Source organism: Apostichopus japonicus, chromosome 7 (genome assembly GCF_037975245.1).
Source record: "Apostichopus japonicus isolate 1M-3 chromosome 7, ASM3797524v1, whole genome shotgun sequence".
NCBI lineage: Eukaryota > Metazoa > Echinodermata > Holothuroidea > Aspidochirotida > Stichopodidae > Apostichopus > Apostichopus japonicus.
Window position 1 is genome coordinate 3,628,570 of NC_092567.1, and position 19,950 is coordinate 3,648,519.

The window sequence follows — 19,950 nt, forward strand, 5'->3', positions numbered from 1 at the left end:
CATTCATCTAAATAAATAATGAAATCAATAGACATCCCTCAAATCCAATTACAACTCAAACTATTAGAATCGAGTCACATATACTGAATGTTGCATAACTGTGTACAGTGACGTCACAACGTACAGATTTTAGAGATGAAAAGCATGCATCGATATTTTCACCAATAAAACATTTTTGACTGAGATGGTGTGAAAGAGAGACATTGCAAGCACGATAGATTCATTTTGTTTATAAGGATTGATGTATCTGAATATTCTCTACTTTAACATTCATAATGTTTATTGATTCACAAGACAATTACTTCTATAAGGAGAGCATATAGGGGTCTACATGCAGAGAAAGAAGGACAATAATAATTAGAAATAGGGCGAGACTGCTGGAGTACGAGCGTGGAAGGGAGACTTAATTTAGTTTCATTTATTTTTACCATACCTCATGTTATTTGTACCATACCTCATGTTATTTGTACCATACCTCATGTTATTTGTCCCATGCCTCATGTATTTTGTACCATACCTCATGTACCATAAATCAAGTTATTAATATCATACATCATGTTATTATACCATACCTCATGCTATTTTACCATTCCTCAAATTATTAGTATCATACATCTGTTATCTGTACCATACCTCATGTTATGTGTACCATACCTCATGTATTTTGTACCATATCTCATGTACCATACCTCAAGTTATCAGTACCATACATCTGTTATTTTTACCATACCTCATGTTATTTGTACATACCTCGTGTTATTTGTAGCATACCTTAAGTTATTTGTAAGGGTTTCTGACGTATACGTTGTATTGTACGATACAAACATCCTGGACAAATAACTCCTCGTCGTTTGAAAACAAAATATTATTATCGTTACTTCAGTATGGAAACCTAGCCCGCCCCCCTCCCCCCCACATTATAATCTCTCATAAAGTTGTTTTTCATCTTTGATATGTTCATTTATAAATAACAAATCAAACCAGAGAAAGTATGGCATTACGATCATTAGGGAGTACATGGATTTTTATGACCGATTTTCTTTAATTGGGTTCAAGTTTACTGAATTAGAATAATGTCCTACAGTGCGAGGTATAATTACATGAGTTACCACACATCTATCTAAACATTTACGGTTTTGTTTCTTGTATAAATTAATAATATAATACAACAACATATGTGGCTGCTTTAGAAACACATACATATGTTTCCAAATCAGACGAAAGGGCGTTGAAAGAGAGGAGTAGGGACAGCGTTATAATAAAATATGGAAAGTAGTTTTCTAGCACTAACAGAAAGTTGAAAAATACAAAGCTTAGGATGATGTCAAAATTGTGATGAAACTTTGTAATATCCTCAAAGGAATTTCTAACGTATACTGTGAGCCTGATAGGAAGCAGACACTTGACAACATGTAACATTGCGCCCATTTCAAGAATGTCGGGGAAAATGAAGATCTATGCTAGATTAACGCTGTCCTACCGTGACCTGTATTACATACTAATGTCCCATAACTCACTGATCTGTCACAGTTTAAAAAAAAATCTAATAAAAAAAAATATATAGATTTTATATCAATATCTTAAAGTTAGAAAATCACCAAGACTACTTTGAAGTCTCTATAGCTATGCATACTGTAGCACTTTCATCCATGTAAACAAACATCTTCTTAGTCCGTAGCGACTGCAACGGAATACCTACAGCGATATATACTATATGAATATGTGTTGTCTGTTATACCAGACAGTCGTATCTGTAAATCAGCTTAGACTGTACTTCAGACAAATCCTTCTATGACATCGTCAAAGGTGATGTTTCAGTTATAGCATTACTTATGTAATTTTCATTGTGAGGGATAATTCTTTCATCAATAACGGTGCTTAAAAAAAAAATTCAGATTAAAAATTCTCAAATTTCAATCTGCAACATTTACATCTATTCCGTTAACTAATTATTCCCGATTTCAATCCCTTGACATAGCGACGCGTGCCTAGATACATACGATGTAAACAAAACCAACCTGCACTGCACTGCATACTGTACACTAATACGTGAACGGTACATACACACGTACGGTTTCTACCACAAAACAACACAACAGTCAACACTCCGAACAATTCGACACTCAAAGGCAACTCCCAATGGCGGCCACTACTCGCGTTAAAACCTGGGAGGAACAAGAAGTCCTGACACTAATTGATATAATTTTGGGGGGAGTATATACAGAGTATGGTGAAAAACCCCGTCAGGAATAAGGAGGTGTTTAGGAAGTGTGCGGAAATGATGGCGAAAGAGGGATACGAAAGGACGCGTACGCATTAGCGTGAGCAGTGCGTGCTGGGCTTTCATATCCATAATATTTCGCTGTGTATTACGAATAAATATGCGTCTACAATCTCTAGGTCGGCGACCAGCGGCTTCTTGTCTTTGCAGGAATGCCTCTTCCAATATGTGACGCCTCCTTCGTAATACAAATCTCATAATAATCAATGAAAGCGCTACTGCAAATTGAGCTTCCATCGCCATCATCTACTACTTACATCTAAGAACCCCGCGAAACATCGTCAAAACCGTGACCCTTGACCGACCCAACGCAACTGATAGCGTTGCAAAAGCATAATTAACTCACTGATGCATGTGGCTGCGAATAACGATCGTCCTAATATCGTAAAACGTCGTGTGAGTACGTGTGACCGCTACCGTAATTCGTTTACTATGGTGGGACGTGGGACCGGGGTCTTAATTAAAGCCAACAGAAATGTACACAATCTTAATATCTTGCCCCCCCCCCAAAAAAATGGAATGAAGCCCTTCAGTTTTTTCTTTGCTTTTCTGTAAAGTTTATACAAACAGAATGACTTGAATCCTTTTGTAGATTATTGTTAGTAACATATAGGTATCCTAGCCCGATGACTGGCTTGTTAGGATCCGAGCACCGAGTGCCAGTTTTCGAGTACAGTATTCTATATACAGTATTCAGTACCGAACACGAATTATACTATTTCATACGAGTACTTTTGATTTCTTAATATTTTAGAGAAACCTAATATTTATAACCCTTCCCGGTGGTAATTATATGTAAATGCTATACCAGTCGAATATGAAGACAATGCCCGTGTCTTGTCATTGTTTGACAAATTTTCAAATGTAAAATGTCTTAAAATGATGGACCAATAGGGGTGCAAGTGCCATATTAATACTACAAACATGTTATAAATTGTTATATGTTAGAAACATATATACATCACTTATGCTTTCATTGTTTATGCTATATGTACTGTACTTGGTAATATAGTCGGCTATTCTGCTGCAGTAGAAACACAGGATTACGGTGACATAACAGAGTAATAAAAATCATCGATAACTTATAATAACTACCTACTGTAACGTCAGTATTACGAAACTGTTTGTTTTAAATAACTCGTCACGAACGAGTATCAAGCACTTTGAATCGAGTACTTAAGCATCAGAGTGCGGGTGCGAAAGAATGAGTACCAAGTACTGTTCACCTAGTGCGAGTACCGATCATTTGGAGACAGATGTTTGAATGCCAATCGAGTGCCGGGTGCTTTTCGAGTACTGCAACACTAGAAAATTGCTTCTTGACAATACTTTACCAGTTTTTTTTTTATTTTAAGTTTACTAGGCTTGGCACAAATTTCAATTACAGATACAAACAAAAGGACCTTGGAAACACCAAATCTCTCCCGAAATTGAAAAACACAGATACCGATACGGTCAAACTTCTTCAAGTCGTACTTACTAATGAGCATCTGATTAATGTAATATTAAAGTAAAATATCTTGTTTTCAATTGGATTTATTAGACAAACCAAGGCAAAACTGATCAGCAATTAATTGAACACATTTTATGTTCTTGTTAGGATCATCTTATTTGCAAACCGCTACGTAAAACTGATCAGTTAGTAATAATGAATGATATTTTAACGCTTTTTGATATATTATTATCAAAGAAAAAAAAACAGATCGTGAGTGGTTTGAGTAGATCACTAAGCTACTCCCAAATAATTATGATGAAAGTCCGACTAAATTGAAGGGAAGAGGCTGTCGAAAACTTTCGTTTTCGAGGGCGCCAGACCTTTTAATGCGGAATGGTCACGCTATTAATTCTGAAATGTCAGAGTTTGCTCCACGATCACATTATGAAAAATGCAATTCAATTAAACTTTCGTTACAACTGACACAATCTTCTAGATTTTTCACAAGTTAACGGCAGTTTGCGAGAACTTTGACAGATTCTATTCGAATTTGAAATTTCGTCGACCTTCTCAAATATCCAAACACAGAAGACCCGTGAACAATACACGGTTTTACGAGAATAGAGATAGAAAAAATAGAACTCCGTAATATTGAAATGTTTTCGTTTTCTACCTTGTTCCGGATCACGATAACTTTTTTTTTTATCATCTAAGCCTCTTACCTGTTTTCAATCTTTCCTAAGTCTGCAACTACGAGGTAAAATAAGACCGGACAGGTTAAATTTTGACGGTTAACCGGTTAATTATTTTATCGTAAACAGGTTAATTCTTGCTCATGCTCATATGTTATTAATGTGATCAATATTCGCATTGGAAACGTTTCTTGTTTTACTTTTTGTACAATACAGGACTGTGTGACATGTTTGAGATCTTCTTGATGATCTCGGTAATGAATCCAACATTAACATTGTTGTATGTACAGTACGTTATTTATTAAACAACCCTTCAACGTGATTGCAAACGTTCGTGTCTTTTGTACGTCATGATGTCATCTTCTGATGACAATGGTTAGGTGATGACGTCACGCTGATAAATGACTTTGATTGTTAGTCAGGGATAATTCGTCATTCAATGTACAGAGGATATGTCACGTGACCGAGCTCAAATTACAACCTTAAGAAACGGGTTAAAATCGTATACTTTTGTTATCTCAAGCGCCTCAGTCGGTACACTACATTTGGCTTTTTTATTGATGTATAGTCATGCTCTGCGCCTTACCACTTTTATACGTCATTTGATGATCACTTACTGTTTTACAATACTTTATCGGTTTTTCCTCTCAACCAGATTCCGTCTGCTCAGTTTGGCCAAATATGAAGAAGAGTATGAAGCGAAATATGAGACCGCTTTGAGGAACCTCATTAGGGCACCCTACTATTCTAACTTAACTTAACAGATGAATCAGCTGATAACTTCAACATGGTCCCGTGATGGTGACCAAAAGTATAATCGAACAAAACGATTCGAGACTTTCATAAGCCTCTTCTTTGACGTATCGTACGTGATAGTGTACTATGATACACGATGTTTGTGTGTGTTTTTATTTATGTATTCAAAAACCGACAATGATGACATTTTATATCACCTTCACACAAATGTTCCCACCAAGATCTACTTCCAATCTACACAGCACCCTTTCCACCGAACTGTCATGAAAATAGTATGCTCCTGGTTATAAACCACGTCCAATGTTACCATAGTAACAGCAGCAGTTGATTTCAGAAGTCGATATTTTAATATAACAACCTCCATCGTAATTCGATCCGGACGGGATCATGGACTTACAATCGTGATGTAACAAACGATTTCATTTCAACTAGAAACTCAAATAGATACATTCATACCCTAATACATCTCTTATATATCATTTCTCATACAAGAATAAATATGTTTGCAATATATGTATCTGTTTCCTTAATATCGTATCTCCTTCTTCTTGCAAGTGAATGCATGAATTTCTTAAAATAGTGTGTCATTTTACCATGTATGCCCAAATACAAACATCATTCATTTACGATAATCTATTTTTTTGGCAGGGATTGCGAAAGGGGGGAGGGGGAGGGGGTATACAAAAGAGGTACTCAAATGACATATTTCTAAATTTAACAACAAAACGACACTACAAAAATGGAAAGGTTCAGGCCTTTTCTTAACCAGTTTCCATAAAACTGGATAAGAACGTACCAAGGTCGAGATTTTTTGTCCCAAACAGGTTTGCAATTGTGTGTAAATAGTCGCTCATGATTGGTCGGAAGTTTTGTCATCACCATAGAAACCTGGTACTTCGCGGTAAGCAAAATGTCTGAATCAGCTCGTTGCAACGAAGGTTTAACCGTTCAAAATATCCCGAAACTTTTCGTAAGTATATGCAGATATCTTTGGAATTGGTTTAGACATATTTAGCACACTGGTTTGTTAGATTGTGTGATCTACTATCAATGTTTGATCGAAGTTTTCTGTGAAGGCATTCATCGATAACATAGCACAATGCACGTAACAGTCTCGTACAGGGTGCATCAAGCATGCGCTGTAGCCTATATGTATTAAAACTATGTACACAGTGCAGCGACGGAAGTATACCATACTGGACATTTTAGAACTGTGTTGTGATACAAAAACAGTTCTGTTCTCCAAATTTTAGCAGGAAAATTGACTTACTGTAGTCCTAATCTAGTCGCGCAATACATTCACGTATAATACCGATTAAAACTATTACTGCTGTCATGTTTGTATATATTCATTTAAGACTTGTGAGTTTAGTGTATCGAATCTTACAATGTAGCGTATGTATCATAAGTAAGGTCAACAAGTGATCCAAGCATTAAAGGTAAAGTTAGGGTGTTTAGAGGCAACCCCGTAAGTAGACTTAATTAAGTGTCACAGGACAATCAACAACAACATTTAATCTGTTCAGCTTAAGCACCATGTTTCAGTGACGTCAATGAACCCATTCATGTTTTGACATGTTTAAGACCCATGGACCTTATCATTCTTCTGATTCAGTGTATGTCTTCCAACTGTCTATCAGGTGATGGTCATTATTGATGCTGACGTAAAGAGCAACTTGCTTTGATTAAAATTCCGTAATTGCAAACCTGTTTGGGAAAAAACGCGCCCCGGCCACGCAATGGAACTTTTCAGCCTATATGGAAATTCAATAAACAGCGGGTGATGACTGGAATTACTCGTCATGACAAAACACACTTTTCTCATCGGAGACTTCGGTCAAAAAAGTTTAGTAGATTTTCAAAAATACAAATCACGTTATCGTAGCGTGCATCTGGGAATCCTATGACAATATTCAATATCCGCCGCATGTAATCTCATATATTTACGACACCGGTGACAATCTACGGTGGTTTGAAGGGACAGGCGAGTTCTTCAAAACACTTTAAAGTTGTATATATTGTTGAGCTTACGAGTTACGCTAATCTTACCGCTTGACGAAAATGATAAAACAAATCGAGTTTGGTGTTTTACGTAACTTGGCAACAATTCAAATATGATTTTAATCCAGTTTTCAAGTATGCGCTCTATTCATTTGGCCAAACTGATCAAGTTGAGTAGCGTCGAGAGAGATACAGGAAGATTTCTAACAGCATATATATGTGTAACTTAATACTAATGACGGAAGAAGGCGGTATCGGGGAAGGGGGGGGGGTAGGAGGGGCAAACTTTATGGATAGTGGGAGGTGTGAGATTGACTTGAGTGCAACACATTTACTCCAAAGTTTCTTACAAGTGTAATTACGAAAAGAGGAGGGTCTCTTTCTTATTAAAAGATAAACTTTCAGCTGTAAGGCACTGTTTTCTGTGACGTGCACCTTTCCTTACAATGTGGACCCTGTGGTTTTGATATTGCTGAGCAATCAGTAGGAAATGTTTACCAAATGGGAGTGAGGGCGGTGTTGAAGAACTTAGCTTGCACAATATCCGGATGTGTGACGTTATTAATTCACAGAGGACATTGTTAGATTTGGTAGAAGGATTCAACTGGTAATGCGTACGGTCGGAATGTAATATAATTGTTAGTAGTCGAATGAGAACCTTATTTATAATACATAAACAAGTACGAGTGTTCCTCATACGTCTTCTGCGGTACCAGCAGTTATTTATACAACATATAACGACATGTTAACTGCATAACATTATTAACATTTACTAATTTCATATTAAAAAGCGAAATTTTAATGTTCATTTGATAATTTTATTTTTCCTGTTGGTTGTTTTTGATAACATTGACAAACGATACAGGCTCTAAGATGTTATGGATAGCAACCATTTTGAGAAATACCGAATCTGCCGTTGCTGGCCAAAGGGTTTGTACAAAGAGGACTTCGGCTTTGAGTACAACGTTTCCGTGTGTTGCCGTGTTGGGCGAATCCGACCGTACTCTATTACTCTTCCAACCAGAATTAATGATCAAAACTATAGTCTCATTGGCAATAGTTTCTTTAACATACCAAATGATTTACTTGGCAACAAAGTGTTATCTGGTAACTTATGTACGGATTTCAGTGATCGTCTACCGAATTGTTGTATTATTCAGGAAACGAAGGAACATAATAAATGTGTGATGTGGCTATGGGGTGGGGGGGGGGCTGATCGAGTCGTGATCCTGCATGTTAGTAGAATCATTCCGGATATAAACAGACATAAACAGTATTTTAATCAATGCAGTAAACGTAAGAAAAGACAAGCAAATTATTTTCAGAATGGAAGCTTTTCCGAAAAAAAAGTCCAAACTAAGAGAAGGCGAAGCTGACTTTACTGGAAGGCTACTACGACCCTGGCAATACCACCCTCCTGGGGGAAATAAAGATAATAGACAAATATAAAAAAAAAATTCTATAAGGAGTCATAGTTTAGTTAATTTATTGATGCAATTTGACGCTAGCAAGTTAATTTTACATATTTAGTAAACCAGCAACACAATTTCCTTGCTCGTAATAATAGTCATTAATGTTACGATATTTTCACTTGAGAGTATTTCATATTTTTAAATCACATTTAACAAAATACTTAGGATTAATTATTGATGAAAATTTATCCTGGAAGCAACATATTAATGATCTATGTCATCGTTGCCGATATGTGTTATTTCCTTAGCGTGGTTAAAGGGAAATTTCCGCTTGGTCGAAATCGGGAAAAGTCAATGCTGCCCTAGCCCAATGGTGTTTAGGTGGTTAGGGTGTGACTTTTTATACCCACCTCCTTGCTTCGCATACTTACGTAATCGATGAATACTTACGTATTATGTGAGTGTTACGTAGTTACATGCTTCATTCCTCTCATGGTGCAGGGTGGCGTCGCATGTGCTCTCATAGTGAAATCCTAAGTAATATGTTTTCTATATATGTTTTATAAAGGCATTTAAGGGGTAGATATCCTAATTGTATACTTCTTTAATATCGCATTCTTGAGATTTGCTTTTAATGTGATTTTGCTATATGCTTTGTACCATCTTTGTTGCCTTTTCGTGTATTTATTGCGTTGCTTATTTGTAAGAGTATCTCGGGTTAAAGTATCATCTTCGTGGAGTATCTCTCGAGAGGTTATTATTTTTATTGGTATTCTATGATTCTCCAGAAAGCCGCCGTAAACCCCCAATAGCTGCAGTAAACCCCTGAATGCCTCTGTATGTCGCAGTTTGTCGTGCGGCTAGTTTTGCCTGTCAGCGATGGTAAGTTGAGCGTTATTATTATTAAGGAGGTAATTGTTGTTAATCTTACTCTATGATTTGAGTTTCATGTTACCAAATGTTATTTGCTATAACCTCTTCCCTTTGTGCATTATTTATAAGAGGAAACCTTATTCTGTATTATGTTATTATTGATTTGTACAAATTCATGTGTTTGGTTTACCAATGTTTGTATATTAATGTTTAGATATTTTTACTTTATGGTTTTCACCGTGGTCCTTTTGAACCACGTGTGCAAACTAAACGGGTAAAACACCTCCGACTACGTTGTTCAGCAATCATTGAGCGTTGTCTCGGTGACAATCTATGTAAACGTTTTATTAAGTACATTGGTACTGTCTTGTATATGAGAAACACTATGCCAAATGAAATAGCAATTTAAATTCACTCTCCTTGTATCTATTCTTAACAATTGTAGTTTGTGGTACGGCCTGTAGGGTCTTATACTACGTTCTGAAATCCTCTAAAAAATTTGCGGAATAGATTGATCAAATTATTTATAATGAAACCTAACCCCCCCCCCCCCACCCGCATCCCACGCCTATATAAAATGTATCAATCGGGCGCTACCATCCTCCGTTAAAGCAAAGCAAAACAAATGTAACATGTCACAACAATTACATCAGGAATTTATACATTAGACAAGATTATAGCTCGTAGCGGACATATGATTATGGTCACACACATCTCTTAGTGGGACCGAGGTATATACTATAATGTGTAATATACGTGACTTGGTCAGAACCTGACACCAGCGAAGTAAATAACATACTAACTGAATGGGCAATTGCTCTCCCAGTAAATCCTTGTGCCCGCCCTATTAAATATGTTGCTCACAATCTTCATTTTCTTACCAGAGATATGCATAAGAACAACCAACCATCAGGAGCCTATATCAAGTAGATGAAATACTCATAGCCTCTATATCGATGTACATCTTGTTTTTACATATTTCATAATCGGTTAACACATTTTTCGCATACTAAGTCGAAATGTCAACAGTTTATCCATGTGGTCCTTTCTTTACCCCCTTATTACATAACACCAATCTAATCAAGAAACGTTGATATTCTGAGATAACATAGTTGAACTGGTGAGGTATTAAGGCGATATCATAAGTAATAAGCCGAATTATTAAATCAAAAAACCAATATGTTAAGATAATAAGTCGAAATACTTTTTTAAACTTTGCCATCTTAAAGTCGAAAGTTAGAGAAAATAGTAGTGAAAGTTTAGTTAAAAAAAATGCAAATTGGATATTAAAAGTGAAAAGATGGACCTGTTATTTCGAAATTTCCACTTCTTTAGTACCACAATCCTAACATTTGTAAAAGAGTTTAAGACAATTTCCAGGAAAGATATAATTTTTTATGAAAATATATTCAATTTGGAACAGTTGTTGAAATTTCCAGGTAAGCAGCGAATTAGAAAATGACATTTAGTGCGAGCATTGGCAAATTATAATATAGTGTAATATGTAATGATTCAAGACATTACGTAACAGATACGTTATATAAAAGTGAAGGCCATTATGTAAAAATATGGTAAGGAAATAAAGCACAATACAAGTAAAAATAGACTTTCATATAATTATCGAGTGTACATGATATATTATATACAGATTAAAAACAAATTGACATTATTGTATATTAGTTTAAATTGTTATATTTTATTGATTGTGATTTTAACCATTTGACGTCCATGAGAAAGATTGTCATATATACTGATGACGTAGTAATGGATGGATGACGTCATTGGAAGTTTAAATAGTTCTTGGCAATTTGAACTTATCAAAGTAAACGAATTGATAATTTGTAATACTTTAAATATTGTTTACACTTTTTTGGAGTTCTTTCTTATATTTTCCTTTCCTGTCTTTTTTGGTGATATTTCAATTAAATTCTGTATAAATAATTGGATAATTTTCAACACAATTTGGATAAGTTCCAATTTATGCGTGACAAATATGTACTTTACTGTAAACATGTTATTTGCGGCCATAAAGTCTTTTTTGCCCGTTACTGTAAGTTTTGTGTTGCATTCGAAAGACTGACATAATTGTCTCCGTCAGTGGCGTCGTGCCCATTGGGGCCTGGGGGAGGGGGGGGGGGCACATGCCCCCCAAATTTTGTCAAAGGTGTCATAAAATTTTGTCATAATTTAAAAAAAAGTGTTTTCGAACAGTGTCAGCAACTGAATTTCTTGTAGGGCCTACGAGAAATGGGGCTTCTATTGACTGCTTGGTCAATGGTTGTTAATTGTTGATATTCAGTCAATCGAAACAGTTAAATAATTACTGGTTGATAGCTAATGAACCAAATGTGCCATCAACGCTGCCATCGTTGAACAATATTATATATACGTAGTCCCAGAGTAAGGGCAACCCGTTACCTTTGCCAAAGTCAGTCAATTTTCCATGAAAAAATGGCAAATTTTTTAATTGTTTTCTAAGCCTGTAACAAAGTTCGGAAAGTTAAGATAAATGTAGTGAACAGAGATTATGGGACTCCATGTGAACTTTTTCTTAAGTAATGCAATCAGTTCGCTAAAAGGTCCACTAGGATACATTTTCCTCATGATCTGATAGGTAGTTTTGAAAAAAATGAATAATAATAATCATTTCAAATACAGTCACAATTAACCTGGAAAATAATCACTTCGTTATCGCACGTTTTACCTTAGGTTTCGCTACTTTCGCTTTTTCTGCCCATGTTTTCAAACGACATCGTTTTTTCTTTACCCAGTCACCACTTCTCACGGGCATGGGCGGCGATCATGGATCAGCCAACACAAAAATGTCTTCAATTTTGGGCGCTTCTGTGAGACGAGGAATTAGTAAACTGAGGAATAAATGGCGATCACTTCCTTCGAGAATATTTCCCAAAATAAAAAAAAATTGCCGTAAATTTTGATCAATTTTAGGGGTGTTGCTTACTGCCAAAAAGCACGGGAAGTGCCGTTTCCTACAATCTGAGGGGTCTGCCAGACGAAAAATTTTCTTGTACGCTGCGCGCCAACCCGTGGTAGCGCTCCGCTTAGATAGTCATCACCTGCTCACGGGCCCCCCAAAAATTTATTTTCGCACGACGCCCCTGGTCTCTGTACTAGATTGTATAATCCAGTCACTTTTATTGTTGACGTCAGCTGTTTAAAATGTCATTTCTTAAAACTAAATATATAAAATATTAAAATAAAACCTAGACTGACAGCAGTGGTATTTTAGTGGTTTACAACATGTACAGTTTAGATAGTAAAATATATAATTGAAACAGCGACCACTATTAATAATATCCCACACTTTAGGCGGAAAAGGACACAGGTAACGTACATATTTATAGCGTTGACAATTATACGCTAACAGTGGCATGACCTATATTGATAGGGGGAGGGTGCCTTTGACTTGACGGTAAAAAAAAGTTCTCAAAGTTGTAACTATGGAAAGAAGGAGGGCTCTTATGGAGCACTTCTGTCTGCGACGCCTATGCGCACCATTGCACCCCCTCCTTCACCCCACTAGCTTTGTTATAGCAGAACAAAAAGAAATGGCAAGGAAACACAAAGAGCAGATTTCACAGATCAAGTTTGATCGGATTCGTTTCCATTCGATGAACGTTTATATTACAAAATTAGTTCAGACATTTGTGTCCAGTGCTGACGTCATTAATTTAAACCCAGTTCGGAGAAGATGAACTTATTTTGATAGTTAAACCTTTCTTAGGTCAAATTTTATAAAAGGAAGAGGAATGTTTATCAATATAATCGAAATAGTTGTTATATGATCAGATTGTATCATGTATCATACGAGCTATGCTTTTAATGGTTATCAATATTCATATAGATTCTCTATTCACCGTCATGTTACTTTGAATCTGATAACTGAACGAGCTGAGTATATGACGGACAATATAACTTGATGCTTAATGGAGCCTGGGTGATCTTACCTTATCGGAGTTTTGTTAGATAAGCCAGTGATAATAAATGGCTTTACGATATAATATGATAGCAAATATTAAAGATCAATTATGCATTATTGTGCAAACTCTTACACTCTTTGTCTAATTTTATCGTTTCTGGAGTGATTTAAGTAGATTGCAGTATATTATATGTTAGGTTATGTAGGTACGTTGTTGTACTTTTGAAGGTGGAAATTCAACACAAACTGCGGCATTTAGGCAGAATCGTTACTAACTGATAACGTGTATTTAGCAATTTAATGTCTAAGGCTCCGTAAGTTAAGAATGTACATTGAAATATATATAATTTAAATGATGTTCTTTCAACAATCATATTTAATATTAAATATCCAAAGATAAACATCATACGTACGAACTTCATCCAGGAAATAATTCGGAATCGAACTTTTCGTAGATTTACAACGCTGTGAAACTACAGCCGACATACTTTGTTTTGATGCAGCATGAGCCTAATTTCTAATAATATTATGATTAAAAAGGAAAATTAAATTAAACGTTTCAGGATGTAATCACTTTATCATCATAATGGAAATAACTTTAGACATTTTACCACTGTCAACTAAATTCAGTGCCGTGGATAAAAACCTATGTATGTTTATGTTGGAATACGGTAACTTAATGACGCTTAGATCTGTATGTTATGTGATTAATAACACTGATGGAACACTACTGATGGGGATCTCTCTGATATTAATTTGCGGCTTAGTTTGATACTTCAACAACATCATATAGTCGATGGTTCGATCATATTACACGAGAATGTCACCTTTTTAAGAAGTATTATGAGTAAAGAAAGGGAAATGTCTTTAAATAGGCGCATGCGCTATACTTGCTTTTTAATCCCTGTAAAGATATTTTAATATTTCATACATTTTATAATGATGGTACTATAAAATATAAACTTGGGCTTTTCCATTTTCACAATGACAGCAATTTATATTCAAATGGTGGCAAAATCAATTCTGGTAATTAAAAATCATTTTGAAGGTTGGTCAAGAATTTTTCGTAGAGAAAAAGCAGTAAATGGTTGGTATAGACTACATTGGTGCTTTAAACATTTCGAATAAACTGAACATCACGAATATAATTATACTTGCCTGGACATTATGTTTTCACGGAGACAGTTTGTTATTACCATAGTAAAGAAATGATTTAGACCGAGCTTTTGACGGAAGGTACTTAACGCCATTGAATTACGCAAAACAGTGAAAGGCGATTAATTGATGCATTAGCGTGACATAGTTCGTTTGATAATTAGTTTAATTCGTATGTAATATCATGTTAGGTTTTTCTATAATTTAGTTTCCAAGAAACGAGTTTCTTACCCTGGAAATGATGACTAATTTACTTTAATTACGCCAAGGAATCAGTCACAGGTCAATGTGTATTTGTTTTGGTTTCTGTGTAATCAGCACAAATGACAGACAATGACTGCACTAACTAATGCAGCCTCTATCAAGAAAGTGAATGACTATTGTCTTACATAATTCACTTTATTATAATTGTTCACTTTGGGCTTGGGTCGTGATTGATCATCGGAGGATGTTCAAAACATCATTTTTTACCGTAACAAAATTTAGATTGTTACTTGTTAAGCCGATATTTTAATTTAAATGTTTATCAAAAATAATTATAATGAAGGTCATTAAAAGTTGCTTCTTTAAAAAAAAAAAATAATGGGCTATAAGTTATTTATTCTGAATAGTGTTTCTGGATGTTGATGTGACAATAACCTATGTCTTGGAGAAGTTAACTGTTGTTAGTTTTTAAACTAATACCGTCTATTCCAGATTATCAATATTAGCAAAGATTTTCATTGGAATGTGTACTCATATGGGATGACGAGAGGTCAACGGGACAATACTTTGAAATCCAATATCTGTTAATCTCCAAAAACTTTCTGGAAGTCAGGAAGGTAAAATTATGTACGAACTTCATCACCTGATAAGGAGTATCGTTATGTTATATAGTTTAAAATGTATCCAGGTATAAAACTAAAGTGATCCTCTCGAAAAATTGAATCCTCCTTCACAAGGAATCATTTTTGCAACCCTCGAAAATATGTATAGGTCTTTGAAAACTATTGATCCTGAATTCATGTTACCACACTTTGGATTACGAAATCATTGCGAAATATTCACATGGTAAATCCTGGGATGCTGATCCAACGAGAAATTTTGTAAAAACAGTGGCGTAGGAAGGTACTTTTGAGTGGGGGGGCTGAAGACTGATGGCCGGCCTGGGGGAGGGGTCTAAGGGGAGGGGTTTCCCCCTCCCCTTTGGATTTTTTTTGCATTTCCAGGTGGCCTTAGATGCAATTTGGTGCAATATAGCACACTTCAACACCCACTCCATTTTGTAAAGAATTTTGCATTTTCACCTGGTCTTAGATGCAATTTGGTGCTTCAAATGAGTTTTTTTTCTCATTTGGAAATGAAAAAGGGGTTTTCTGACTTGCGGAGCGGGGGGGCGGAACGATACTTCCGCCCCCCCCCATATTTTTCACTGGGGGGCTGGCGCCCCCCCCCCAGCCCCCCGGTTCCTACGCCCTTGTGTAAAAACATGTCCATGGATGTAGAGCACGATGAGAAGGTTGCAGTGTCTTTTAATTGATGTCTTTGAAGTAATTATTATTTAACTAAATGGTTACACTATCACCAGCAGTCCCCGTACGTTCCATTGCTTATGTTGGATTTGATGCAAGAGCAACGAGTTTATTCAAGCTATCTTAATACAATGCTGTATGACTAACAGAACATCTGTCCTTGGAATGCTAAACAAAGCTAAAGCCACCTGCGGTTTTCTTCTCATTCAGAATGGGATTTACTCGTATTGTTATGCTAATCTTACCGGATAACTGCTCGCATGTCGAAATTATTCCTGAATCACGTGTATGGCAAAGAAAAATACCAACTAATGATATATTCCAGTTTGATTCTGTCGGAAAATTTGGATCATTGCTCAATGCCGGTCTTGTTTTGAACCGGTACTCCAGGTTTTACAACTGAAAATGAAAGCTTATAGGCAATAAAATTGGATTATCGGTTAAAAATTAGACCGTTTGTCTGGTTAATATTCGGAGTTTATCATTGTTAATCAAGGTTTTTCGACCGACAATGCAGGCTTATCGTTCAAACTGCTAGATTACGGACTAATTAACCTGAATAATTGTTTGTATCCATACTTGCCAAATGTCCATAACGAGGAATATTTCGATAGTCATCCTGTTCAAATTCTGTACATAAAAATAAGTTTGGCCTTTAACTCCCATCAAGGGCGTAGGAACCGGGGGGCTGGGGGCGCCAGCCCCCCAGTAAAAAATATGGGGGGGGGGCAGAATTATCATTCCGCCCCCCGCTCCGCAAGTCAGAAAACCCCTTTTTCATTTCCAAATGAGAAAAAAATCTCATTTGGAGCAACAAATTGCATCTAAGGCCAGGTGAAAATGCAACATTATTTACAAAATGGAGTGGGTGTTGAAGTGTGCTATATTGCACAAAATTGCATCTGAGGCCACCTGGAAATGCCAAAAAAATTCCCCTCCCCTTAGAACCCCTCCCCCAGGTCGGCCATCAGTCTTCAGCCCCCCCCCCACTCAAAAGTACCTTCCTACGCCACTGACTCCCATCATAAACATATCGTTCAAACGAATGGTTTAGCTATAACTAAATTCAGCCTGTAAATGTATAGTTGTATTCACAACGTTTTACGAAATCAAAGTGGTTGTAATATCTCAAAACTCCCCGCCCCAACCTCCAAGGAATTGAAATAGCTTTAATGGTAGCAAGCTGTACATTACTCTAATTCCACCTTTGTTTCCCTTCATGTTTATTATCTATATCATAATATTCTTTGAATATTCATTATTGTGAACATCAAAAACAAATGAACGTCAGAGCGGCCCTTCTTGTATCAAATAATTATGGATGATCTAAATAATCCTACAACCTCACTCTGACTATCCTGACAGTACTCCACATTCTTCTCCTAACGGTTACTTTGTTATAATCAAAAGTTAGTTGTGTCCTTCTCCCGTGTGATTCAAACTTTATAATTTTAGAGGGCGCTTGTACCATTTATTCACAGAGATATGAGAACTGTGCGGCGATCAATGCTGATATTGATAAGGTTAGTGCAGAGAAATGGTTTCACTTTGAATGCAAGATATATTAAGTGCATTTTTTTAGATTGAATGTTAGTCGATCTGTAATGCTGGACTATTTCGTTTTAGGCTAAGTAGATTATTATTTGTATATTTAAAACAAATAATTCGGTTGATATTGACAAATCTGTTATTCGCTTCAGGAGTACCGTAGCAAAGTTCTTCCTTAAAATTGTTATGCTTAATTCAAACAAACAGTAAATTAAATTTTGGATGTTTCCAGTTCATCTTTCAAAGGATTTAATCTAGAAAACAAATAGGTGGGTGACGACAGGTAATAAGCTTTATGTACTTTACTAATTGCTCTCAATATACGACTTAAAACAAGATACCTTAATTTGATTAAATGCAATCTAATTTTGAATACTCTGAAGATTTTGGTAACAATCTTGGTAAGTCGTAATACGGCTGCTTTATGGTTTACAAAGAGAGGAGCACTTTATTTTATCACTGAAGTGTAAAGTAACGTTTTCTTAAGAGTAATTTCAGGTAGAGTAAGATATCATTACACGATGTAATAATACATGCAGATAGAATGCTTGTAAATAAAGCAGTAAAATCTTACACTAAATTTGTTTCAGATAACACAAATGTATTTTATCCTGTATCATTAGTTCAAACAGTTTATTTCTTATCAGCAGGTGTACGGCCACAGCCACATGGTTAGATAGGTTGATAATATTATCATAGGAGTTAACCTTACATGACTTGGCTAGGGAGACGAAACAAAATGTTACAAATAAGCACAAAAGTACAATTTAAAGCGTCGTTAAATGTTAAATTATTTCCACTCATAATCTAACCAAACAATATCGGGTTTTAACATCTTTCCGGTCACAGAAGCCTTTCACACCCATGCCGTTCCTGTCTCACCCTCGTAATGGATCAACTAACTTTTTGCGTTAGAATTTCTTCTTGTTAAACAATTTTTCCAGCCAACTCCCAAAAGAGGGGTAAAAATATACTTCACATACGTCAACTCTGTTTTATTTTATTTTTGTTTATAGTAAGATATTGAAGCGAATGTAGCCCAGTACTGCAGATACATAATGGAACTTAACCACAGCAATATACCCCCCCATTCCCCTTCCCTCCACTTTTATCTTCCCGTGAAATGTATGTGGTGCTGCATATCTTACACACCAACAGTTGATCATGACGTCATATATGCTAATGATTCAAAATCCCCAACCCCAAGGGCGGCGGAACCGGGGGGGGGCACAGGGGGCACCTGCCCCCCCCCCACTTTTCCTCAGGATAAAAATGTGCCCTTTTTCTACCTAAAAAATTGTACTCTTGATCACCTTATTAGGTCAGCGATATTTCAGTAAGAGATCTTATCCTAATTTATAAGTAATAATGAATTTTTGTGGGTCAAACTCAAATGTTTACTACCACAAGGCGTCTAGCATTCTGGTGAGTGCCATTATGCATATTCAATTTGTCAGAAAAATCCTAATACATTTCCAAAAATACATATATATTACATTGTGACTTTGTAATAAGCAGAAGCCATTTATAGCCTAATATGAATAATGAGTTTAGTTTTAATATCCCATAACCTACCCCATCCTTTCGTATTTTGACATATTTCATTTGATTCATACATTTATCGATCGCGTGTGTATGGACTTGGACTTTATAGTGATTTCACCTCATTTTGTCTCGAAAGTAAACTTGTTCCTTGTTTTCAATTTGCACATTGGATATTGCTGTGCTAGTATGCATTTTTCCTGGGGGGGGGGGGGGCAGTGGAGGAGCGTCCATACAGTCAGAGGGGGCGGATGCCCCCCTGACGGACTCAAAATGACTGCTGGCGCCCTTTTCAGCTTTTTACCACTTTTTAATTATTCGCGATTATTGACTATTTTATTGCGCTCTCAAATACCTATTGACATTTGTCACATTTTGTTGGTGTAATTTTCTGACCAAACGGCGACGACACCTATTTATTCTTCGTTTATCTGCAAATTAGCAAGGCCCGGAAAGGGTCATTTCCGGCGATCTAGGGAGTATCTTTACTCAAAAATTTCTGAACGCTCCGCGCCAACCTGTGGTGGCGCTCCGCTTAGATAGTGTCGAAAGCGCCCCCGGCCTACAGACCATTCTCGCCTCCTGACCAATACCCCTAGCTCCGCAACTGGGGGGGGGGGGTGAAGGAGTGATGTGTATACGCAAATAAAATAATACAATAAGAGTTATAAAGGGTACTAAATATCAGGCTGCATCAGTCCAATTGAATTTCTTCAAAGTGCCCTTCGACGTCGGTGCCCCCCCCCCCCAGATTAAAAAGTGCTTCCGCCGCCCTTGCCCACCCCATCCACTTCCCAGCCATTC

The 19,950-nt window shown here is 36.4% G+C and overlaps 2 protein-coding genes across 2 annotated transcripts in view; one reads left to right on the plus strand and one right to left on the minus strand.

The window, feature by feature from the left end:
* LOC139969997 (uncharacterized) overlaps positions 1 to 19,950 on the plus strand; it is a 310,518-nt gene that overhangs the window by 228,268 nt on the left and 62,300 nt on the right. The window lies entirely within an intron of this gene.
* The window catches only part of LOC139969971 (uncharacterized), a 480,181-nt gene that overhangs the window by 135,511 nt on the left and 324,720 nt on the right, over positions 1 to 19,950 (minus strand). The window lies entirely within an intron of this gene.